General features: G+C 42.5%; 1 protein-coding gene and 1 non-coding gene across 2 annotated transcripts in view; one reads left to right on the forward strand and one right to left on the reverse strand.

Moving 5' to 3' along the window:
- CLYBL (citrate lyase beta like) overlaps positions 1 to 26,739 on the reverse strand; it is a 211,359-nt gene that overhangs the window by 126,163 nt on the left and 58,457 nt on the right. The gene's annotated exons all lie outside the window — the stretch shown is intronic.
- LOC111828431 lies at positions 4,112 to 4,218 on the forward strand. Its single transcript, XR_002832303.1, has one exon. It is a non-coding gene; the product is annotated as a U6 spliceosomal RNA (small nuclear RNA).

The following is a 26,739-nucleotide window of genomic DNA, read 5'->3' on the forward strand; positions in this document are numbered from 1 at the left end:
ACATTTTTTGCATGCTATTTCATGAGGAAGGAAGGAAGGAAGGAAGGAAGGAAGGAAGGGAGGGAGGGAGGGAGGGAGGGAGGGAGGGAGGGAGGGAGGGAGGGAGGGAGGACAAGCTGAAAAGGAGCAGATATACTTCCCATTGGCCAGGAAATAGGCAGAACGAGGTTCTCAGGTCGAGAAACACAGAATACTGAGGATGACAATGTCAGCTGTAGCAAGTACTACAAACCGAGTGGTTTAAGCAACAGAAATGCGTTATCTTGCAGTTCTGGGGCTAGAAGTCTGAAATCAAGGCAGGGTTGGTTCCTTCTGAGGGCGGAGGGCAGGATATGTTCTAGGCCTCTCTCCTTGGCTTGTAGATGGCCTTTTCTCCCCGTGTCTCTTCACACAGTCTTCCCTCTAAGCAGGTCTATCTCTGGGCCAAATTTACCTTTTGTTGAAGGACACCAGCCATATTGGATGAGGTCCCACCCTAATGACATCGTCTTATTATTTACATCTGCAACAACTCTATTTCCAAATAAGCACATTCTGCGTACTGGGAGTTAGGATTTCAACATATGAGTTTCGGGGAGAGACACAATTCATCCCGTAACAACAGCTAATATTCTTTGGCTCTTACTGGGTGCCAGACACTGTGCAATGCACGTTCCATATAATCCTCTTAACCTATTATTCCTACTCTAAGGGCATCTAGCAGAGGCTCTAAAGTCCAACAGAATATGTTTGGTGGCAGGAGACACAGCATTAATGATTTGTGTGTGCCCCAACTCTAATGAAACAATTCTGAAATGATGATATTTGGGAAGCTAGCACACATTTTGGGCAACTATACAAACCACCAGGCTTTATCAACTGCCTAATACAAGGACAGCTGTCATTTCAGCAGCAATACGATGAACTGCCATTGCAAAGAGAACTTTTTTCAGTAACTAGTGTTTTAAACTTTAAAATGTGTTTTTGTTATAAAACATACCATTGTAAATGATCATTCAAAATCATTAATCTGAAAATCAAGGTCAACCCTCACCCTAAAAAAAATCATGTCATATAGCACTTAAAGTACTCAAATTAAACTAAATGTGCTTTGGGGGGGGAAAGTGGAAAGAGAAAGAGAAAACACTTTGAACAGTGTGCCTGGCTCTGCCACTTAACTCACTAAGAAGAAAAGATGTCAGTCCGTCTGTGAAAGTCTCCCAGACCCTCTGAGTCTCCCATCCTGTCTTGGGGACTAAATGTGATGCCTGAGTTTAAAATAAAATATTAAAATATGCAGCTCTGACTCTAAGTGCATACTACTGTGCATATTAACCAGCCCTGCCTTAATTTCAGACTTCTCCTTCTGACACTTAGCAGAAGAAATGGAGATCTGCTCCAGGAAAACAACTCTGTGACCCATTTAGTGACATGCTGGTCTAACAGAACATCAGGGCAGATTTGAGACACGACTTTCCCTTTACCAACTGTCTTTATGCCAAACGCCCAAGAAAGATGCAGTTACTCCATATCACCTTCCACGCATGGTCCTCTATTGATAAGTTTTTGTCTCAGAAATATATGGTACAGATAATCCAAAATTACCAAGAATCCAAAAGCCAGCCCCTGTGCTTCCCTGACAAGAAAACCATAACCACAACCATTCAACGCGGGGCCCCTCGGGCTGCAGACCAGGCAAGAGATCTAGAAGGTGGTAGACAATTTTCTCCAAGTTTTGAAACATTTTTTATATTTTTGCTCTTCTGGGTATATTTCGTTCAGGTTTACATTGTACCTTTTCCAGTAGCTTTGCCATCTTGTGTGTTTGTTCAATTGTGGTAAAATATATATAATACAAAATTTACCATTTGAACCGTTTCTAAGGATACCGTTCTGTGGCACTGCATACATTCACATTATTGTGCAGCCATCACTATTATCCATCTACAGAACTTTCATCACCATCCCAAACTGAAACTCTATACTTGTTCAAAACTAACTTCCCATCCTCCAGCCCCTGGTAACCATTATTGTATGTTCTATTTCTATGGGTTTGACTACTCTTGGTACCTCAAGTAAGTAAAATCATACTGTATTTGTCCTTTTCCATCTGATTTATCTCATTTAGCACAGTGGTTCTCAACCTTCCTTGTTGGGGTCCAACCCCAACGGGTCCAGGGATCCCCAAAGGTGTGGACGGAGTCGGCGAAGAATGAATGACATGGAAACTGGGTTCAGTTCATCAGCATAGCGAGGTTCTCCCTCCAGAATCTCCAGCGAAGTTCTGGTCTTACCAATGGGATCCATGTAAGTTGTTTTTCACAAGCCGGAGCCATCTTCCTCCTGAAACTAACTCCTCTGAAATCACAGGCTGTTTGGTATTTTGAGAAGAATCCGTGGATGCTTGGCCGAGTCTGTTTCTATTCCTCAGGCAAGGTGCTCACATCCAGGGTGTGGGGTGAAGGGAAGGTACCCCTTTGGGAAGGGGGATGAAAGAAGAAAGACGAGTCCAAGGCAGCAGGCTCGGGGATGCAGTGCTCCTGCCTGGGCATCCAGATGTGCGAAAGGCACTGGGGCCTTAATCCAGTGGTTCCAGCTCTACTTCTCTGCAGTTACCTCGATGCCTTCTGACCTCATTTTCTCCCTCTGTTCTTCATCTCAGGCTGGAAGCAAGAGGCTGCAGAATATTCAGCCTCACGACTGCACAAAACAGCATCACAGCGAAAAGGCCTGCCTGAGTGCTGGAGTCCATCCCCAGCAGGTCCAGGGGTCCCCAAAGGTATGGACGGAGTCGGCGAAGAAGGAATGACACGAAGACAGCCTTCAGTTGATCAGCAGCCTAGTCAGGACCTCTAGCCAGGATCTCCAGCCAAAGTTCTGGTTAGGAACTCCAGCCAAGCTCTGGTTAAGATCTGATCAGGATCTGATGATGATCTGATGAGGATGTGATGAGGATCTGATGAGGATGTGATGAGGATCTGATGTTTATTGTCTTGTTACATCCATATTTATATCAGCCGATTTTAATCCTGTCAATTTCTATTACAAAGGTTAGGGCGTTTCTTATCTCCATTCCAGGGAGTAAAGATTATGTAGCTTAACTACCCGCCTGGCACTTAATTAAGGGGTTGTATCCCCTCCCTAACCTCAGGGAAAAATCCCCACCTGGGGAAACAACCTTTCTCAGAGAGGTGACCTTGGTTAAAACACATGGCACTAAAGAGAGCAAACATTAAGAACAGTATGCCATATACGCCAGGTCCCTTGAAACATGCTGTGCAGATGTTTCTTCTCTGCAGCAAGGATGGACCGGCTCCCGGCACTTCCTAATGCCGCGACCCTTTAATACAGTTCCTCACGTTGTGGTGACCCCCAATTTCATTGTTACAAATTGAACATAATTAAAGCATAGTGATTAATCACAAAAACAATATGTAATTATATATGTGTTTTCCAATGGTCTTAGGCGACCCCTGTGAAAGGGTCGTTGGACCCCCATAGGGGTCTCGACCCACAGGTTGAGAACTGCTGATTTAGCATAACACTGTCAATATTCACCAGTGTTGTAGCTTGTGCCAGAATTTCCTTCCTTTTTAAGGCTGAATAATAGTCCATTGTATGGATATACCACAGTTTGTTTATCCATTCATCCATCAATTGACACCTGAGTTGCTTCTACCTTTTGGCTACTATGACTAATGCTGCTATGAATATGGGTGTGTAGGTGTCTGTTAAGAGTCCTTCTTTCCATTCTTTTGGGTGTTTATACCCAGAAGTGGAATAGCTGATCATGTGGTAATTCCATATTTAATGCCTTCATTGTATTTTGCTTACATGTAATGTTATAAACATTGTAAATGTTGTAAACAGATGCATCCTTGCAATGTGCCAGGTTGGGTGAAGGCAGCTGAGGTTTCTAAATGCTTTAGATCAGCGGTCACCAACAGGTGGTCCGGTCCGTGAGGTCCAAAAGGTTGGCGACCACTGCTTTAGATAACTGAGAGTCACCTCAACACTTTCAAAATTTGTTTGTGTGCACAATGCTAAGTGAGATAAAAAGCTAAGAGCTAGGGATGACCTGTGCAGATGAAGGAAGTCGGTCTGTTAACCAAGTTCTTAATGATCTGGAACAGTGCTGACTTTGGCAGCACATGTACTAAAATTGGAATGATACAGAGAAGATTAGCATGGCCCCTACCCAAGGCTGACACGCAAATTCGTGAAGCATTCCACATTTTGCTTTTCTAAAATCCGTGGGTGGGGAAACTGAGGCTGGATAAGGAAGTACCTTACTCAATCAAGGGCCCTCCCATTCTCAAGACCCAGCCCTAACTCCTCCTTCAAAAACAAAAAAAAATCTGGGACAATCAAATGGTCTACTGGATTAATTTCATAAATGTAAACAACAGGTATTTATTGAGTGCTGACTGTCCAACAGCCTCCAATCTTGGGCTGTGGATCTATCTTTATTAGGATTGTCTGTACATTGCTGGGTCCCTGGTGCACGGAAAGTATTCAACACATTGGTTGGTCCAACAGCCTCCAATCTTGGGCTGTGGATCTATCTTTATTAGGATTGTCTGTACATTGCTGGGTCCCTGGTGCACGGAAAGTATTCAACACATTGGTTGGTTTCCCTGTTCACAGGTCATAATGTGAATACATAACCTATCAAAGAAAGAAATGCATTGCATTAGACCAGGGCTGGGGAACCTTTTTTCTGCCAGGGACCATTTGGATATTTATAACATCATTGATGGGCCATACAAAATTATCAACTTAAAAATTAGCCTGCTATATTTGGTCAAACATTTAATTAACTCCCCCTAATGCCTTGGCAGGGCCAGACCAAATGATTTCTCGGGCCTTATATGACCCGCGGGCCGGATGTTTCCCACCCGTGCATTAGACAAACAAGTTAATGACATGATCAGTATTTAAGTCCTAATTAGCATCCAAATTAGTTTATAATCGTAATTTAGATTTAGAGGAAATCAACCTATTCCCACTGAGCTATTTTAAAATTCAGACCTGGGCTTGAAATGTTTCAAGAACATCTCTATAACTAAACCATTGAACTCCCCAAAAGAGAATGACACCATCAAAGTAATCTGAATAAATCTCTCCTTTACTCTGCTATAATGTGTCAGATAAAGAAAAAAGACATCTAAAGGTCTGGAGGAAATGAATGGCGCGCTCACAGAGGAGGAGAGGGAAGATCTGCACATCATTAGTGTGTGAAGATGGCTTAGCGCTTCCTCAGGGCTGGGTACGGCCATCAGGGCTTCCCTCCTGCACAGCACCGGCTTCCTCCAGAAGTCAGTGGCCACTGCAGATACAGAAGTATTTCTCTTCACATAAGCTTTGGTTTTGTTTTATAAATATAAAATTTATGGAACATATAGGCATTCTACATGTGTTTATGAATGCTACACATTATTATACTGGTACACTAGAGGTCCGGTGCACGAAATTTGTGCATGGGGGTCGGGGGGAGGGGGATCCCTCAGCCCAGCCTGTACCCTCTCGCAATCCGGGACCCATTGGGGGATGGGCCTAAACCGGCAGTCGGACATCCCTCTCACAATCTGGGACCGCTGGCTCCTAACCGCTGGCCTGCCTACCTCATCACCCCTAACCACTCACCTGCCTGCCTGATCACTCCTAACCACTTGCCTGCTTGCCTGATCGCCCCTAACTGCCTCTGCCTGCCTGCCTGGTCGCCCCAACCACTCGCCTGCCTGCTTGACTGCCCCTAACCACTTGCCTGCCTGATTGCCCCTAACCATTGTGCCTGCCTGCCTGATTGCCCCTAACCACTCTGCCTGCATGCCTAATCACCCCTAACTGCTTGCCTGCCTTCCTGATTGCCCTAACTGCGTCTGCCTTGGCCCCCGCCACTGTGGCTTTGTCTGGAAGGACGTCCAGAATGACGTCCGGAAAGTTGTCGTTTGGCAGTCTGGTCTAATTAGCATATTACACTTTTATTTTTATAGATGTACAAGTTTTTTCATGCCTACTGACATATTAAAGAAAATTTCCCAATCAGTGGATAGGAGAAGACTAAGGTCAAATTCTCTATTCTACTCTAAACACAGAAGATGAGTTTTTGAGGAAAAAAGCAAATTCTTTATATGAAAGCAAATTTTTAGCCCTGGCCAGTGTTGCTCAATGGTAGAGTGTCAGCCCCTGAACCAAAGGGTCTTGGGTTCGAATCCAGGTCAAGGGCACGTACCTGGGTTGCAGTTCTACACCTGGCCCTTGTTGGGGCACGTATGGGAGGCAACCAATAGATGTGTCTCTCTCACATTGATGTTTCTTTCTTTTTTTTTTTTTTAAATATATTTTATTGATATTTTTTACAGAGAAGAAGGAAGAGGGACAGAGAGTTAGAAACATCGATGAGAGAGATCGATCAGCTGCCTCCTGCACGCCCCCTACCGGGGATGTGCCCGCAACCAAGGTACATGCCCTTGACCGGAATCGAACCTGGGACCCTTGAGTCCGCAGGCCGACGCTCCATCCACTGAGCCAAACCGGTTCGGCCATGTTTCTTTCTTTCTCTCTCTCCCCCGCCCTCCCTTCCACTCTCTAAAAATCAATGGAAAAAGTATCCTCAGGTGAGGATTAACAACAACAAAAATTTATATGAAGATTTTTCTGAATAAATCTCCTATAGAGAAAAGAATATATTTATGAAACAAATGCCATTCAAAGAGATCTACACATTAAAAAAGCAAGAGTTGCAAGGCAGGAAGAAATAAAAAAAAAAAAATCACCTGACTTCATATAAGAGGCTATGGTCAATCAAATAGAGGAAGCACTGTGGAGTTGGTGGCCCAGGAAATAAAGGGTGAAGGGGCGAACGGAAACACAAACTGGGTGGCAGAGCACCCTACAAAATAAAGATAAGCTTAGAACTACTGACGTTGGTATGATAGCCTGGATCCAGGGAAATTCCCATTTCCACTAGATTACACTCTTATGAGAAAGTATCATTTTCTGTTGAAAAGGTATATGCACATGGTTCCAGAAAGCTACCAGAGTTCCTAGTGAACAGTACTCCTCTCACTCACCTCACCCCCCTGTCCCCAGTTCACCTCCGTGAAGCCCACTGATGGTACCAGCTCCTTGTGTAACTGAGCTAAGTACTTAGATGTTCAGACGCTCTAAAGCAGTGGTTCTCAACCTTCTGGCCCTTTAAATACAGTTCCTCATGTTGTGACCCAACCATAAAATTATATTCGTTGCTACTTCATAACTGTAATGTTGCTACTGTTATGAGTCGTAATGTAAATATCTGATATGCAGGATGGTCTTAGGCGACCCCTGTGAAAGGGTCGTTCGACCGCCAAAGGGGTCGCGACCCACAGGTTGAGAACCGCTGCAAAGGCACCTCCCGATGCCCAAGTATATGAGCTGGAGCCATGAGGGGGGCATTTTCCAGGGAGCATCTTAACCTTTCCCTGCACACCTGCTCTAAGGCGGGAAACCTTAAGGCGTCCAGTGTTTAATCCTGAACTTGCAGGGAATTCTACATGCAGCTTCCTTTTTCAGTGCTGAGCCAATTCTTTCTTTTTTTTTAAATTAAATCTTTATTGCTGAAAGTATCACATATGTCCCCTTCCCCGCCTCATTGACCCCTTCTAGCCCGCCCCCGCCCCCCTGAGCCAATTCTTTAAAAGCCCCAAATAGCCCAGCCAGCGTGGCTCGGTGGTTGAGTGTCGGCCTATGAACCAGGAAGTCATGGTTAGAATCTGGGTGGGGGCACATGCCAGGGTTGCAGGCTTGATCCCCAGTGTGGGGCATGAAAAAGGCAGCCGATCAATGACCCTCTCTCATCATTGATGTTTCTATCTCTCTCCCCATCTCCATTCCTCTCTGAAATTAATAAAAATATATCTAAAAATAATAATAAATAATAAGTAAACTAAATTTTTAAAAAACAGGTGAAAAGACACGTGATGAAAAGCACATGTGCCTAACACATAATAAGTAGTTGTTGAACCAATGGGATGTGGCTCTAAAATCTGACATTCCCGGGTTCAAATGTTGGCTGCCACTTATGGGGCGCCTGAGTCCTGCTTCACTCCTGGGGTAAAAGTGGGGAAACACACCCCCGCGCACTGCTGCTGCTGCTACGTTGCTGGAACTCCGTGAGACAGTGTGTGTGACGTGAGCAGAGGTCCTGACACGTGTTAAGTGCTGTGTAACTGACAGCTATCATTACTGCGCCATGAGCGATCCGTAACCTCCCACAGACTTCTGGTCACAGAGATCATTTGGAGACTTGGTCCCCGAGGGCACACAGGCTGTCACTGAAACATCTCTACGTTTGCCCCATGCTGGGGTGAAGTGACAATCGACACGGGCTCACGGCTGTTTGACATCATCCTCGGCAACATCACTGAGGTCATGTCAACTTCCTCTGTACAGAGAGGGAGAATCCACAGCCCAGACTGACACCCACAAAGCAATCCTGACAATCAGGGAGGGGGAAATCCAACTTCTCCGTCATGAATAAGGAATTATTTGCTTTAAAGTTCTTTCATGCTGTGCTCAGAGGAACAAGAGAATATATTGACTGTGTCCCACAAATACATTGAAAAGAAAAGCATTCAAATGTTGATTTTTGAGGCTTTATGTTTATCACTGCAGCAAATACACACCTGGCTTCAGTGAGGCCTTGGGGTAAAGGCCAGGCCCCTTCCTTCCTTCCTTCCTTCCTTCCTTCCTTCCTTCCTTCCTTCCTTCCTTCCTTCCTTCCTTCCTCCCTCCCTCCCTCCCTCCCTCCCTCCCTCCCTCCCTCCCTCCCTCCCTCCCTTCCTTTTTTTTTTTTTTTTTTAAGAATTTTTGTGAGTTTATTTGAGCCAAACTGTCGACAACTGCCAGAAAGCAGAATCTCAACGTATTGAAAAAATGCTCTGGATAACGGCAGTTTTTTCCACCTTGTTTTATAAATTACAACCAAAGGAGGAGGTGTAAGTGGATTATTTCATCCACAAAATACAAAAACCCATGACCAGCGACATATTCAAGTGTCGCAGTGTGGAAAGGAATACGAAGGCTCCACACAGCCCAGCTGTGTGTGGAAGTTGTCTGTTGCTAGACTTTGTAGCACAAGGGCTGTCAGAGCATTGAACTGTGAAGGAGTCGCAACACCAGACTGTCCGGCACCAACACAACCTCAGAACCGTCCTGGGTCCTGTGCCCAACAAGGGGGGTTTACAAGTAGCCATTTAGCACCTTCCTTGAGATATTTTTACACTGTGTTGTTGCCTTTCCTGGGAAGGAGAAGAAACAAGAAGGCTGAAAAACATTTTCTCTTCTGTGCCACAATTTGAAATAAGAAAATGTAATCACTTTAGGTTTTTCCCGAAAAAAAAAAAAAAAAATGGCAATGTTTAAAACCTCTTGTGTGTCAATGACGAAGGAAAAAAACATTACTCTTAAAAAATGACTCTTTCATAGAACATCGGGGTTAGTTTGTGAGTGGCACGTTTTTAAAACATTTAATCAGTGATCTGAATAAATGTCAACACCTTCTGGCGGTGTGCTATAAAATGTGAACCTTGTCAACAGCAACAGAGGAAGGTGACGCACTGGGGACACAGAGCTTTTATGCTGACACACAGTAATAATATAATTTTAAAATTTATCATCTGTTTAGCTGCAAGCAACAACAATTAATCTTTTTGACAATTCATACAATGCTGGAAATAACACCTGGGAAGAAAAACAACGCATTCTAATGTCTACTTTCATCGTCTTCCAGGCCTTTATAGCTACAAATGCATAGAAAGCCACACACAATAAATTTTGTGATAAGGATTAAAATGTTAGCAAAAAAATATTTCTCTTGTCACCGCATGCCCCTCCTTGCCTCGGTTAATAAAATTACTTAACACGAGAACTGTGAGAGCAAATCCCAGAGGAGCTGTGGGCCTCTGAGGGTTCATTTCTGTCACGTCAAATGACATTTTATTCCCAAATCATTTAACCTATGACTTCGCATGACTACGTATAGCCTGAACAGAATTCTGGTGGGGGTCCAGAAATGACACTAATCCCGCTACTGGAAACTCCATCAAAGCGTGACCATCCCGAGCCCATCTGATACCTACAACTGAAAAAAATATAGCCAGGCAAATAGTCTTCAAAATGTTTAGAAGCATATGAATATGTAAATGTTGTATGGATTGGTGTTTCATGTGTCCTGTGAGGCTTCATAAGATTTCATGCTAAACCACATTAATATCCTTAATTAATCTCTTTCCTATTAATATTAAACCAAATGCATGTTGCCAAATACACCTGCAGACCCAGTGGCCCACTAACCCTGAGATTTAAAAAGCTGTGGGGTAGCCCTGGCCTGTGTGGCTCAGTTGGTTGAGCATCCTAACAGTTTGATTCCCAGTCAGGGCACATGCCTGGTTGCAGGCTCGATCCCCAGTAGCGGCTGTGCAGGAGGCAGCCAACTGATGGTTCTCTCTCATGGATGTTTCTTTCTCTTGTTCCCTCTCCCTTCCTCTCTCTCTCTCTCTCTCTCTCAAATCAATAAAAACATATTAAAAGAGATTTGGGGGAGTTCCTCTTTTTTTTAGAAAAAAAAAAGCTGTGGGGTAAAGCGGTAAAGCAGAGGCACCATTGGCACAAAAGAGGACCCAAGTGAGACTAAAAATCACAAGCTTGTGACATTTGTAAATGAAATGAGAGAGGAAGGTAACAACACCACTGTCGGCACACTGCTGTGCGACCAGCCTTCCAGGACTCTGACTGGACTCCTTTTACAGATAAGGAAACCAGAGAGCCACACGCACAACTCAGAGGTTCTCCAAATCCTTATCAGAATCCCAGGTTCTCCACTGTCACGTGCCTTAAACATCAACGAAGACTCAAAAATAAGAAAGCAGCTCAAAGAGCTTGACCCAGTGGGTTAGGCCGGGCATTAGAGTTCACTGGGCACTGGTTTGGGAAGACACCAGCAGCAGAAATCCATAGAAAAACGTGAGCTCTGCTATAACTCACAGAGAAGATAGGATCAGAAGACGACATGGGTCATGGAATATAGATGTGCACCTTTGTGGAAAAAATAGAGGTTGAGTATGTGTATACTCTCTTCTTTCTTTTCATCCTTTTCTTTTTCTTTCTTGCCCAAATCTGGGCCTTCTAGGAAGCGATCAAATTGGTTTTTACCATGTGCCTTGTGTCATATATTGGGACCTGAATAATTTGGAATTAAAAGCTGCTTATTTTTGAGTCTTAGTTGATGTTTAAGGAACGTGACAGTAGAAAACACATGGGATTCTGATAAGGATTTGAAGAACCCCTGAGCTGTGAGTGTGGCACCCTGGTTTTGGTGATAGACGTCCATATGCCCCATAACTTTTCCATGTGTTTATTAGAAATGACTGCAAAGTCTTTTTCAGAAGAGATTTGCAGAGGAGAGCTTGCCATTCAACATAGAATGTCAGGCTTTTTCTAATGGCTGCCTTACAGACTATGGCTCTAAATTTATATTTTGAACCTCTAAACCGAAACTTCATAAAGGCTTCCTTCATCCTTCTGATCCCGCACTAGGAAGGGGCCCTGATGATGTGTCACTCTGTGTGCAAGCTTATGGAGCTGCGTGTGCAGCATTGGAAACTGTAGCAGGGATTTGAAATATGGATGCTGTATTTTGAAAGTCAGAATTCTAGATCTGCAAGGGGACTTGTTCTCCTCACTGCGGGGACCAGCAACCCAAGACTAAAGACTTTTCAAATTTGCTGACATCTGTGCTCCTGATCTGCTGACCTCCTATCCAGCTTCCTCTCAGTGCCTCACGATGCTTAGTCATTTTCCTAGCCCTAAGAGGGATAAACATTGCTTTCCACCAAATACCAAAAGAGGGAGAAATCCCCCATATTTAATTGACTGATATACAGGTTTTCTTTCTAATTACACCTAGTATCAATATTAATATTTAAGTCTCAGGCCCGAAACAGAACTCTGCAGCTAGTGGGAAAGCGCTGACACCTGCAGCACATTCACAAGAGAGTGACTCTTAAAACGTGTTTAATTACAGGGAGCCCCTCCCAGCATGGAATCAGAGAACAGTGATCTCAGAAAGCAATTTCCCATCTAGACTGTGCGTCTTGGCTAATTAAAAAAACAAAAAACGAAAAACAGGACAGCAATCTGGACAAGGAGACAACGAAAAGCCACACGTTACAACCCAGGTAAAGGTATGTGTGAGCCTAAACGGGAACAAAAACTGCAGGAACCCAAAGGTGAAAAACAGCCACTTACAGCAGTGGCCCTGACGGATGGGCAAGTGCCTGAGTGGCGAATGACAGGCTGCCCTCTCACTCTGTGGCTGGTACACGGAAACACTCCAGCCATCTGTTGTATCTGTAGAAACCCCCACCTAGGAGGAGGAGGAGAGAGGGGGGAGAGGGAGGGGAGGAGGAGGGGGAGGAGGAGTGGAGGAGGAGGGAGGGGAGGGGGAGGGGAAGAGGAGGAGGAGGAGGGAGGGAGGAGGGGGAGGGGAGGGGGAGGGGGAGGGGAAGAGGAGGAGGAGAAGGGAGGGAGGAGGGGGAGGGGAGGAGGAGAACGCCTTTGGTTGCAGCTGCAATGCATATGCTCACAGCTGATGTGTGCTCCGTGGCACAGCCAGGATTTCAGGTTTCAACCCCTGGTGACTGATCTTTTCCCCCAAACTGTTCTATCAGATTTCCCAAGTTTCTGCAGGAATCTGTTTGTTGAAGGGGCGAGAGACATAGACATATACAGAAGGAGGGATGCAGAGTGGTCACTGACTTTCAAATGAGCTCAGTTCTCTGATGACTATGGAAATGCCTGCCCGATGGAGGAAGGTCCAGTGATTGGGTGCAGGTTTGCACCGGCCATAAATCCCGCTTAGCTTCCTTCCATTTACAGTTTATTGCATTAACATTTCTTTTGTGCCCGCTGCTGCTGGAAAGCTATTGTAAATTTGGGCAATTACGACTTTTGTTCCATCTGTCCCTCCCCTCCTTGGAACTGTAACATCAAAGGTGGCTGATTCAGTAGAGGCTGGCTCTGTCTCTTAAATCCAACCTGAAATAGATGTTATTACAAATCATAGGCTCTAAGTAAAAGGTAGAGAATAAATCATAAAGATGCTGCTCTAGTCTTCTGAGAAAGTCTTAAAAGAAGCTTTCTTAAACCTCTTACATGACGCTCCAAGTCAAAGCCTGGAGAGGCATTTCAGGGCCTCCTTGTCCAAATCCCCCCAAAGCAGATGTGTGAACCATGTCAAACAGGGGCCATGCACCCAAATGCCGGGTTTCCACCAGTCCTGCCTCTGCAGGGTTTCCGTGGTGCTTAAAATAATCTCTCTTAAAGCATCTGCACAAACTGGAGTGGGTCCTGATGCTGCTGTGAGCGTGAGCAGCCTGGAGAAATCCCGAGATTCAGATGAAGGCCCCATAGCAGATAAGGAGGGTCAGCGACCAGTTGGAAAGCTCCTTGGGCAACACAGAGCTTGTATTCCTGACAAGCTGTCACTTGTTACAGGGAAGGGGGGCTCAGATCTGAGAACCAGGAGTGTTGGTGATGTCATAGGCAATGGGCACCGCATTGCTCAGCTCCATTCTCAACAGCTTTCTGAGAACCTGCTAGTCACTTGGTGGGTGCTGGACTGGGGAGGGGGGTTCAAAGATGAACAAGAATGATCCCTGTCTCAAGAAACTTAACACCTAGTGGAAGAGACAAGCCTAATGATAACTGACTACAGTTGCTTCATAATTAGTTTCATAACATAGGCACAAAACATGATGCATCTCAGTTCCTCAAAATGTGAAACACAGAGCCCTAGCCGGTCTGGCTTAGTGGATAGTGCGCCGGCCGGCAGACTGAAAGGTCCCAGGTTTGATTCCAGTCAAGGACATGTACCTGGGCTGCAGGCTTCTACCCAGCCCAGGTCAGGTGCGTGCAGGAGACAACCAATCAATGTGTCTCTCTTACACTGATGTTTCTCTCTCTATGTCTCCTTCTCCCTTCCACTCTCTCTAAAAAACAATGGAAAAATATCCTTGGGTGAGGATTAACAAACAACAAAAAAAAATTGAAACACAGAGTTATCATATGACCCAGCAATTCTACTCCTAGGTATACCCAACAGAACTGGAAACGTATGTCCACAATGTACACTAATGTTCATAGCAGCAATATATATATATATGCCTAAGCGACCGTTAGGACAATGACTAGAACGACTGGCTGACCAGTCACTATGATGCACACTGACCATCAGGGGACAGACGCTCAACACAGGAGCTGCCCCTGGTGGTCAGTGAACTTCCACAGCCAACCTCCCATGGCCGGCTGGCGGTATTGGCGGCCGGTGTCTGTTCTTTCCGCGCCTGGCCAGTGACCATCACCTTCGGCCTTGGGCTGGGACAGGGAACCGGGGGTAGATGGTGGTGATCCCTTTCCCAGGGGGGCGGAAGGCCGGCTCCCTCCTTGGGGCTGGCAGCCAACCTCCTGCCCCTGTCCCTCCCTCCAGCTGGCAGGCCCCAATTGGGCCCATGGTCCCTCCCCCTGGCCAGCAGGCCCCAATAGGCCCGGCCCTGATTGGCCAAGCCTAGGGACCCCACCCATGCACAAATTCGTGCACCGGGCCTCTAGTTATTCATAATAGCCCCAAACTGGAAACAACCCAAATGTCTGTGATGGATGAATAGATAAATAAAATGCGGTGTATTTTTACAATGGGACATCATTTTGGTCACAAAAAGGAATGAAATACTGATCCTTACTAAAACAGGAATGAACCTTGAAAACATTATACTAAGTGAAGGAAACCAGACACAAAAGGGCACAATTATACAATCACATGTATATGAAATGCCCAAATGGGTAAATCTATAGATTAAAAGGCGTTACTAGGGGAAGGGAAGAGTGGAACGTGAGCGTGACTGTCAGTGGCGGCAGGGTTGCATTTGGGGGTGAAGAAAATGTTCTGAAATTAGATAGTAGAGATTATGGCACAACTGGGTGAAGAGACCAAAAACATTGAATTGTATACTTCAAGAGGGTGATTTTCATAGTATTTAATGATATCTCAATAAAACTATTATTTTTAAATGCGATGGAAGCTTAGAGTTGGGAGTAATTGTGACTAATGAATAGGGCTGTTTGTATTAAGAACATAGCAAGGCCCTAGCTGGTTTGGCTCAGTGGAGAGAGCATCAGCCTGCGAACTGAAGGGTCCCAGGTTCAATTCTGGTCAAGGGAACATGCCTGGGTTATGAGCTTGATCCCTAGTGGGGGGAGTGCAGGAGGTAGCTGATCGATGATTCTTTCTCATCATTGATGTTTCTCTCTCTCTCTCCCCCTCTCCCTTCCTCTCTAAAATCAATAAAAATATATATTTTTAAAAAAGAACATAGTAAGGATCCTAAGTACTTTCCTCAAATGATGAATGAATGAATGAATGAAAAATAGGTAAGTCACTGGATTCATTGCTCACTTTGATACCTGATACCTCCTGGCATGAGGAATAGACACTAAGTTTCCACTTTCTGAAACTATTATTACTTTGATAGAAACAGTCCTATTTCATTACACAAAATGTGCCTTAAACTTGGGGCTTTGAAAGCTCCTTCAGGGAATATCAATTGAGAGGCAAGGAGGGGCCTCTGATCCATGACTACCTCCTGCAAAACAGGAATTAGAGTTTTTACATACGAGTTGGCTCAAACTAAAGACCTAAAGATGTGTGCCTTAAAATTCATTGGTACAGCTTATTTACAGCTGTAACTCCACTTATACATTCATTAAGAAAATGGTCCTTAAGTCAAGGAAACAAGAAGTACTGCTTAAGCTTTTTGCTTTCAGTTCATTTGAAAACCAGACTGCTTACAAATTTTCATGCTGCTTACCCTCAGGGCAGCTAGGGAGAGGCATCTATGTAAGAGGTTACCATGTTGGACATTCTGCATGGGGCAGTGATAGTGGGCTAGAAAGTCAAAGCAGCAATTCAAGAGTTAATTCGCAGAGACACCAAATCCAGAAAGTGCTATTAGCCCATGCCTTTCTGCATAGTGTCTACACCACCCTTCCGCCTCTAACCAAACAGGACACTGGAGGTCTCAGGAAGACACAAAGCTTTTGTTGAAAGTATGAGGTTGACAGCTATTTGTGATGAGGGGGTTTTTGTTTATTTGTTTGTTATTCAAATAGCTTTTCAAATAGCTTTGCAAAGGGAAAATGTCAGAAGTATGTGATTAATTATTTTTTAAATTAGATGCGCCCCCCCCCCACCTCCAGTGAACTGAAAAGTAGGTATTGAAAAGGAATCCGCACATTAAATGGTAGATTCTCCTACGTCAGTAAGTTTGATATTTATTCTCTTAAAAGAGTCGTGCTTGGGAGTCAGATCAATGACAGGAGGGTTTGTCTTAGTACCAACATCCTCTGAAGGGGCTGTCCAGGAACATTCTCACATCATCGCAAGTAGGACTGGAGCACTGATGATGGGAACAACTTGGGCAGGGGGAGTAATCCAGGTCTCCTACCCTCCATGCTGTGCAGTAGTAATGAGCTTCCTAAAACTACTTTTAACATTTAAAAAATGACATGCTTTGGGGGGTAGGGCGAAGGAAGTGATGGAGGGGCGGCCAGGAAGACAAGGGAAGATTCCAGAAAGAAAAAGCCTACACACCAACTACTACTTTCTTTTAATTTTTTTAAAGGTCCCTTTTAATCAGCTCTTAAAGCAAAGACAGAAGCTGAAAACATTCCACGTAAATAAACAGCAAAGAGCTCGGAATGCTTAGCAGACCAGAACACCGGAAAGAGCTTGCGTGGTTGGTACCGCCAGGCATGACCGGCTTTAGTGGATTTAACAATAAAAAAAGAAGATGGCGCCAAGCTACCTGGGACCTTCTCTTTCTGCAGGAAAAATGGATAAAACTTTCCACTGGGGTGGGGAGAGGGTCCAGAGAGAGAAAATGCTACTTAACACAACCATGTGGATGGCATTTAGGCTACATGCAAATCTCATCCACAGAGCTTACAAAGGGAATGCAATTTACTACTTAGAGGATAAAACCGATTTCAGTCTAAAGAGCTAATTAATAAAACAGCCTGAAAAAGAATGCAGAGTTCATTGCAACCCATCTTCTGGGCTATTTCAACTTGGTTCTTTATACTTGCTGTTAAACAAAATTCCAAATATTGTTATAGCCATCATGTTTTAGTTAAGAAAAGGCAAATTGGGTTTTCATCAAATTTAAGTCTCTTTCAAAAAAACATTTGAAAAACTGAAGCTGCTTTTCTCCTCAGAGCCTGTTCTGGGTGGTAAACATTTCAACAACTATACAGGTTTCAATTTAGACAGGAGCTAGAAAGCAACTATATCTCTCATTTACAGATATAGTTGAGGACATGGGATGTACACCTACTGAGCTACCCAGCCAGGGGGAAAGACAGCGTTGCTTTCCATCTCCAATTTTCCTCTTGACTTTTTCTTCCCTTAAGCATCCCTGCACGAAATAATTTTTGGTTTTCATTGATAACAAGAAGTTTGAGACAGATTATTTCTTTTGGGACAACCTGTCCATGACGGTAAGGATACATTTCAAAACGTATTTATGGCTCATCCCTAACCTTGAAGCTTGTGAAGGAAAACATGATGCTCCTTCATCCCGTCTTGGTACAAGTGTTTCTGCAATCTTGAACTTGAGAATGAACTGTATCCCTTTTTCAATAACTTGGCTTAAAATGTCCAAGACTCTACAAGAGGTTTTTGACTGGAAGAAGATACTTTCTGAATCTGTATGAAGCCCCAAGGGCTAGCTCTTGAAACCCCTCCACTTCAGCCAGAGTGTACTAGCTCAGGATGGGAAGGGCAACCCTTGGAGGGTGAGGCTTATTTTATGGAGAGTTCTTTGAAAACCTGAGTGGGCAGACCTGGAAAATGCTGGTCTTACCTTGGCCACAGTCCCAAAGGGGCATCTGTACCACTGGCTTTTGTCAGAATGAAGGATGGTGTTGAGTAATTTCAGGAAAGCAACTCATCTGCCAGAACGTGACTGCCAAGATATTTGGAATAATGTAATTTAGCATTTCAATGTAATTTTACTTTCTGACTTTACAAATAAGGAAAAAGTTGCCTTCTGGTCAGTACAGCTTTTGCTCTGTGCTTCAATTCCCAGGAGCAGCTCATTTCTCCACCCTCCATTCCATGTAGAAGCTGGAAGAGATAAACTGAGCCCATTCTCTCTATGTCACCACTTTCTCATTCTCAGTTCACTTGTTATTCTTCTTGTAATGCCAAGTTTGTACACTAAAAAAAAAAAAAACTCTGACTAAAGAAAGCCAAAGGAATTATATCATTAGCAAATGCAAATATGCTAATTAAGATAAAATGCAATGCTTAAAAATCCAACTTGTCATATGTAAAATTACTTTAATGACATATTCAAGAAGAATCTGGAGATTATGCTGCCAAGAAGGCAAATACATTTAAGGCAATCTTACAAAGTATATGAAATCACAGACTGTAAGATCCCGCAACTATTTTAATTTTAAAAGCTCAGTTTACAAATATATACCAATATTTTTCTCACTTTTAATCACTCCCCCACTGTTTTAGCATAAGAGCTAAAATAACCTGAACCACCCCCCTAAAACACACACAGCAAGTCTGTCACACGGATCTACAAAACAAACACAAAAATGTATGAAAAAAGGAATTTTCAAAATAACCTCAAACAAAGTAGTGAGAAAAAAAGGTTGTAGTTTCTAGGTTTTAGGTACTAATAAATTTTTTTTCCTGGGAAATTTTTACATTAAAGGAACTCTAAGTAAAAATGCATATAATTAAGGGAAAGACCATTGCTTCAAACAGATTGACTGTCTTTAACAAGTTTTTCTCTTTCTAGCTACTCAGATATGCTATATTTCCTAATTATCACCTTTTAAGGGCCATCTGGGCCCATTCCTCCCCATCAGGGGGCAATTCCATTTGCATTGTTCCTGGGTTTAGTCATGATCAAGTAGTCCGGTGGTAAAGTTCATTAGAAATTAGAACAGAAGCATTCAACCCAGCACAGTAAACCAAGTATGTGCTACTCAGGCACCCATAGGAGAGATGATAAGCATTTCATACAGATTCTCACATAACTAATAAGTCTTCCCTGTGCATTTTATCAAGTCGCTTAAAGAAACATTCAGTTTAGTCCCTGACCAGGTATGTAATGGAAATCTGATTAAGTCTTCTCATACTGCAAAATATTTCTCAATTAAGGCAACATAACTCTAGTCCCTTATGTCTTTTGGTTCAAAAGTCTATTAAAAACCCTTTAATGATTCCCTCATTTAGCCTACCATTCACAAGCAGTATACTACTTCCTTCCTGTAGAGAACACACAAGAATTATCCTAATTGTATTTTCTGTGAAACGAACGCACATTACAGAGAAAGCGAATCCAATCCACAGACCGGTGCAAACCGGTAGAGGTTCCGAGAAGCATTCCTTCCGGTCCTCATCAGTAGATCATTCTATACATTCACACACTCTTTACAAACATGTTTGTGTGCCAAAGGCCAGCTCGGCCCATGGCTATGCCAGATACTATAGGCAGAGCTGATTGGGAAAGGCATGGTGAATTCGGGCAGCGGGCTATAAGGGTTCCCTTCCCGCTTCCTACCTCATAAGGACTAATACATAAAACTCAGGAAACGGCTACCTGCCTCATCTTGCAATTTCTGGGCCTGGCTTGCAATGGCCATGTTAATCTGAAATGCCAGCCCTATTGAGATCGAAAAGGAGCGCACCCTGCTGAGACTCACCACCCCATCGGGCTACACCTTAGTCTTGCAAATGAAGACAGCTGCAGCAGGCCCTAATCTAGGCAGGGCAGGTGTAGCCCTGGGGCTCTCCACTAGTGACCCTAGGAGCTCCTAGGGCTGTGAAGTTAAGAAGTCACTGTTATAAAAAGAATGATTTCATAGCCTCTCATTATCGAGGTTACCATGCTTTTTAAAGGAACAATGGCTTATTTCCTCCCATCTGTACCTTGATATTCTCCCCTGCCTTTCTGAAATTCCCTTATTGAGATGGTCTCTAATTCTGACCCCAGCTGGGACACTTCAAATCCGCGGTTGTAGCTCATGCCTGGTGCTATTCATTCAATGCTATGTTAAAAAAAAAAATTGGTCCTCTATTTTTTAAACCTATCCTAAAATGGACTATCCAGACATTACTAGAGATTTCAGGAGAAAACAATGCCTATAGGATCTTCCTGAGATTCAATAAGGAATAAAAATGATAATTCAATACTGCTTAGTAAAAAAAAAAATTGACAGCAAAACAGAATCACTGAAACTGAGCCAACAGCAATTAACTCAAGAAGTAGTCATTGAGTTCCCTCTCTTCCTCTCTCACACCCCTCTTCTCTTCTCTCTGAATGTACTGAAACAAATACATCTATGTCTGAGGCCAGGTCCTGGTCTCCTGTGTCCCCCAAAGGGCCTAGGAAAGGAACTCCAGAGGGAAGGGGTACCCGGGGGTGCCCCCCGGGGTGGATGCCCCCCCCTACTCACCCCCCCTGCTGCTTAGGGTCCTCAGCTGAGCCACCAGCCAGGCTGATGCTGGGCCAGGCTGCTGAGCTGAGATGTGTGTGAGGTTCCTGGCAGAGACTCACCAAACCTTAAGGCTTATCCCCTGGGAAGACCTCCCATCTGAAGGAGTGAAGTTTTGCTCAGCTGACGCTTAAACTATGAAGGCTTTCATAGAAGAGGCGGTTGAAAACCCAAAACCTAGTACATGATTTTACTGAAAGTTTGTCATTAAGTGTCATTTTTAAATTGTTGCTACTTTGAGGCATACTTTAAAAATCTGGAATTTGATATATTAATTTTGAAATAAAAAGATAAATATTTTTAAACATTTAGATTTATTTGAATTATTTTAGAACTTGTTTTTTTAATCATTTCTACTATATTTTTCTACCCTTCACTTTTGGAATACACATAATAGGCTTTTTTTTCTTCAATTCCTATAGAACTGTTGAGTTTTTATAAAAGGATAAAATGTGAAACAAGTGCAGAAAGCTTGTAAATGTACCAGGAATACCGGGCTACACCTCCATACCCATTACTTCTAACAATTTCATAAGAAGGAGCACATTTTCATGAGTTGTGTGATGTTTTAGCAACAAGACTCCTACAGCCTTTAATGGAAGTCACACAGCTAAAACTCCATGTACCATTTTGAAAATTTAAGAGTAATTGCTAAGTCCCCCTTAGAGGGTCATAGAAATATTAAAAACCAAAGTATTTTTGCTAAGAACTTCAATTATGCCCGAAGGCTTACATCAGATTTTATAAAAATGATTGGTCATATATATAATGTACTCTAATACCATTTAAAAAAAATTTTTTTTATTGATTTCAGAGAGGGAGATGAAGAGAGATAGAAACATCAATGATGAAAGGGAATCATTGATTGGCTGCCTCCTGCATGCCCAGTGGGACCAAGCCCGCAACCCGGAATTGAACCTGGGACCCTTGAGTCTGCAGGCTAACACTCTATACACTGAGCCAAACCGGCTAGGGCTCTAATACCATTTTATTGGCTGGTTGTTCTCTTTATTAAAGGTCTTTGTAAAGTCCTGTCTGAAAGGGAACATACAATACAGTGAACTTCAGTCCTCACGTTCACTTAATCCATGGCTCCATCTTACAGGGGAGGTGAGAGTGAGGAATAAATGGACTTGGGAACATTTCCTCTTATTTGTACACTCGAAGGGGATCGTTTAGTTTGCTGTTCCATCAGGCTGGTATATTTTGAAGAAATACATTAAACCGTTGAAAATAATCAATCGCCCTGGTAAACGTTCATCCTAAGAATCCGTTTTAACTGGCTGAGTTGGTACGACTGATCCTCTGTGTGGGACGCAGTGGCAGCGTTTGTCTGAGAACCCCTGTTGTAGTAAAGCCTCTGACTTTCTAGAATCATGCACAGGACAGTTTATTGATGTGGGGGAAGAACCCAGTATTTCTACTTGAATTTTTAAATAAAAAAAATAATTTGAAACTAACAGAATATCTGCAAGGAAAGCACACACACACACACACACACACACACACACACACACACACACACACAAAACCCTCCTAAATACCCTTTTGCAAATTCACCAACTGTTAACATTTTATCACATTTGCTCTATCATTGTTGTCCTCTCTCTATTGATTGACTGATTGATTGATGTTCCTATATTATGTACATGTTTATTTTTTTTCTCCTGAACCATTCGAGAGTTGCACCCCTTAACCCCTAAAAATGCTTCCCTAGACTAAGGACACTGTCCTCCATAACCGTACTACAAGATCAAATTCGGGAACTATAACATGGATACAATGCCATTATCTATTCTATAGACCTTATTCAAATTTCATCAACTGTCCCAAATAATGTGATTTATGTTGTGTGTGTTTTTTCTGGTCCACGATCCAATCCGGAATCACTCATTGCATTTAGTTTGCAGGCCTCTTTAGACTCTAAATTGCAAACATCCTTCTAAAAGACTGTTCACAAATGATCTCTCATAATCTTCTGATGTTATGGCTCTGGTTTAAAATAATGACATGGGGAAAATTAAAGTGTATAGGAAAAAATGTAATTATTTTTTCTTCCTTTAATGGGATAAGAAAGAGTATGTAGAATAGGCCACAGTAAGACATCATGAAAAATGTGATGCAGTTTCCTAACTAGGCTGTCTATTTGGTTCAAGCCTGATGCAATGACCAGTGAGACCAACACAGTGGTCAGAGACTGGACCCTTAATCCCAGTGGCTCCCACATCTGTGCTGCATGTGGAGCACAGGTATTGCATGTGCACGCAGTAGCAGCAATGGAGAATGCCAAGAACCATCACCATTCAATGATGCAAGCACACGGGGAAACTCAAGATCTTCTTAGGTAAAAACAAACAACCTTTCCTACTAATAGTGACAAACTCTAGGCTTTGGGTTGGAGGGTGAGAGTTTTGGTCTATAGCTGACCAGCCCTTGCCAATTATTTTTGGAGGCCTCATACATAATGTGTCTTTTATAAGACTTGGTCAATTTAGGTATCATCCTTTCATTTTAACACAACAGGAACATGAGTCAGGCAACTGTTATCCTAACCCTACTAATGCCATTTCATCAGGCCACGTTACTCACCTCCTAACTTGATTCACAAAATGTTTCATGTGGAATCTATGACATGGGAATATGTTTTCTATGGAAGGGTGCACTCTGCTCCTAGAGACCTGTAGGCATGAGTGCAGAGAAGGATAGTAAGTGCTCCAGAAGTCAAAGACGGTATCAGATACTTTGTTGTGAAATGTGTGGAGGAAATCATTGTTTTTAAAGAATGCCTTGCACTTGTAGTCCCAAGCATTGCCATTTTGAAATTCTCCCATTAGTGGCCAACTTTCTCATACCATTACCCATGAAAACACCAGCCAGTAAAAGCTGCTTTATGGCAGTTTGCTTTCAGTCAAAGTCATGAATGCAAAAGTTTCCAATACAAATATTTTAAAAAGCAAGCCAAGCCCTGGCCGGGTGGCCTAGTTGTTTGGAGCATCATCCTGCACACCAAAAGGTTGCAGGTTTAATTCCCATTCAGGGCACATACCTTGGTTGCTGGTCCGATCCCCAGTCAGGGCATGTAAAGGAGGAAGCCGATCAATGTTTCTCTCTCACATTGATGTTTCTCTCTCTCTTGCTCAAAATCAATAAACATATCCTCAGGTGAGGATAAAAAAATGCAAACCAAGCATTCTCAATTTTTATATTAACTATTGCCCCAAAAATAAAACATGGGCATTTAGATATTGTTATCTAAATTCTAAGTATATGCACTAGACAGTAATATAGTACACAGACATTTAAAATGCTGTTTCTGACACCAGGACATAGTTGGCCAACATTTTCTTTAAATGAAATTTAACAATAGGTACCTGGAAATCTGAGGGCAACTGTTGAATTCTGTATGTAATTAATGGCTAGAGGAATCCACAGATATGCTTTTCTTCCCATTTCCAGTAGACATTCTCCCCTCCCTCTCCATTTCAGAAACAGAAGAAATATGGTTTCTATAAAGTGGGTTGTGGTTACTCATTACATGACACTTGGACAGATGTGTCATTTGCAGATATAACAGGTCTGTGCTTTACCGCCCCCTACACAATTACTCAGATCACCATCTGAGGAGCTATAAGAGTGATTCAAAAGGTAAAAAGACAGTCCCAGCACAGTGGACATCTGAGTAACATTCTGGTAAACAGAAACACAGATCTGCCAAGTGAGGAAGACAAGCATAATACCCCAAAAGGCCGTGTGGTTTAACAGGAGTTCTGGGACATTAAAGAGCATTGCTTGAGGCCTAGAAGTTCAATTCTCCCTTTATAATATGTATCCAGGGCTGAGTTTAATTAGCTGTACAATTTAGTTCACAAGTTCACAAGGAACAGTATATCAATAATACAAACTGTTAAAATTTTTTTACAAATTGATAGTTATCAAATAGTCACAGGTATGTAAAGTACAGCATAGGAAATGCAGCTAGTCAATAATACTGTAATAACTATAATGGTATCAGGTAGGTACAAGATTTGTTGGGGGATCACTTTGTAAGTTATATAAATATCTAACCACTATGCTGTACACCTGAAACTAATATAATATTGAATGTCAAATGCAATTTTTTAAAAATTGTTTAGTTTTTTCTTTAAAGTTAAAATATTCTGAATCAGAGAAAAACCAAACACTGCTCAGTTTTTCACTGCGTGGAGCAACAATGCAGCACACAGTAGGTCCTCATTAAATGTCTGGTAAGTGAATGAATGCTAGAAGAATTATCCTGTGCTATCTGTTTTTAAAGAGCTAGCCCTACATGAAAGCATTAGGAGAGTGAAATACTTCACACTAACTCTTACCTCCTACCTTTTCTTTAATTATACAAAAGATGATTGTAACAAATCCACTCCAAAGCCCGCTAAAACAAAAAAAGATAATAATACTTCCCTAATTTTAGTTTGGTTATAGAAAAGGCAAATTGGTGCATAATTAACAATTTGTTGGTGCAAATTCATCTGCATCTTTTAATTGGTGTTAATTAGATTAGGACTAAAATTTCTTTAATCCTCTATCTTGCCTTTTTTGATGCAAACTAATTTTCTCAGCTGGATGTCAAAGTTTCCCATTAATTACACTTTTCTTACAGGAGCTTCTCCAACCACACAGACTCAGACATATAGACCAACAGCAGTTTTCAGAAGGACTGAACCTTTTGGGGGAAATAAGGAATGGTGAGAACTGACACTTGGAAGATAATGAGTGAATTTACCCAAATTCACTGGTGAAGCAAGGCTGTCTGATCCTTGAGAGCCCCAGCATTTGGTAGCTGTGAATGACACCCTGAAATGTAGCTTCGCCTCACCGTACAGATGTTAGCCGCAGACTTTTGGAAACAACGACAAAGTGTTTAGCTTTACAGTTAAGAAGATAACCCGCTTCTAAATCCCTAAAATAACAATAGGTTGCCTTTGACTCTATTACCTAGGAGCCATTCAAAATACTGGTAGACCCATTTCCAATGGAAAATGAACACAAATGTAAACCATCTTAGGTGAATAAGTTCCACATTTCATTTAGTTTCTTCCATATATTGTAAGCCTTCCACAATGGTTAACATGTCGGGGGGGGGGGGAAGCCACAAAATATATTCAATATCTTTTATGGCAAGGTGACCTGAAATAAAATTTTATGTAGTTAAGTATTTTTGATAGTTTTTTATCCATCACTTTCCTCTCACTATGTAGCAGTGATGATTGAAACCTGATGTGTACTGCAAAAAAAGGCTATAAAACATTTTATATACAAATAAAACAGTAGCCATTAAGTTTTGCTATGATGTCTGAGTAGATATTCAGCATGAAAACATGATAAAACAACTGTAAACTGATTGCGATCAAATGTAATTACAATGACTTGTCTCCAATGAATGACATGAACTAAACACAGTCACAGACTTCTCCAAAATTACTTTGGGCAAAAGACCAAGAGAACACTATATTCTTTCTTCACCAAAGGCATTTTGCCAAATAAATCGCAAACACACAAGCTTTAATAACCGCGGCCAAAAAAGCACTTGGGAACTCATTATGGAAATGTTTAAAACCACACACACAGACACACACGCACACATGTACATGCACACATGTGATCATATTTGATAAATCTCTTTTGTATTAATATAATTCCACGGGGGGGGGGCAGGAAAGCCACATTTGAGATTTTAAATTGGTGCTCCCCAGAAGTGAATCCAAGGACTGATAAGCAATTACCAGTCTTTTTTCTTTTGAAGGCAATGTATTTAACTGCCTTTCCTGGCATCTTTATTTTGGAGATGCTGTAAGAAAAATCTACTTAATTTTTATGCAGCTAAATGTAAACAATGACTGGCATTCTTAAATAACCTTATTTTTCCATACGCCAATGCAGGTGGGTTCTCTCCCGCACTCCCTGGCCTCTCTGATGCAGCTTGCTCTGGTACTGTGCTTCAAAACTGAACAAAGAAAAATACCCATTCATTTAACACTGCAGGAACGCAACAGTAACTATGGTTGAAATAGCTCTAGGAACCGAGAGAGCTGGGATAAAACAGAAGATACTTTGTCTCATTTTTTATTTCTTGCCCTGAAATTTTGGCAATACTGATATAGGCTATTT

The sequence above is a fragment of the Myotis lucifugus genome, unplaced genomic scaffold (genome assembly GCF_000147115.1).
Source record: "Myotis lucifugus unplaced genomic scaffold, Myoluc2.0 scaffold_363, whole genome shotgun sequence".
In the NCBI taxonomy this organism is placed as follows: domain Eukaryota; kingdom Metazoa; phylum Chordata; class Mammalia; order Chiroptera; family Vespertilionidae; genus Myotis; species Myotis lucifugus.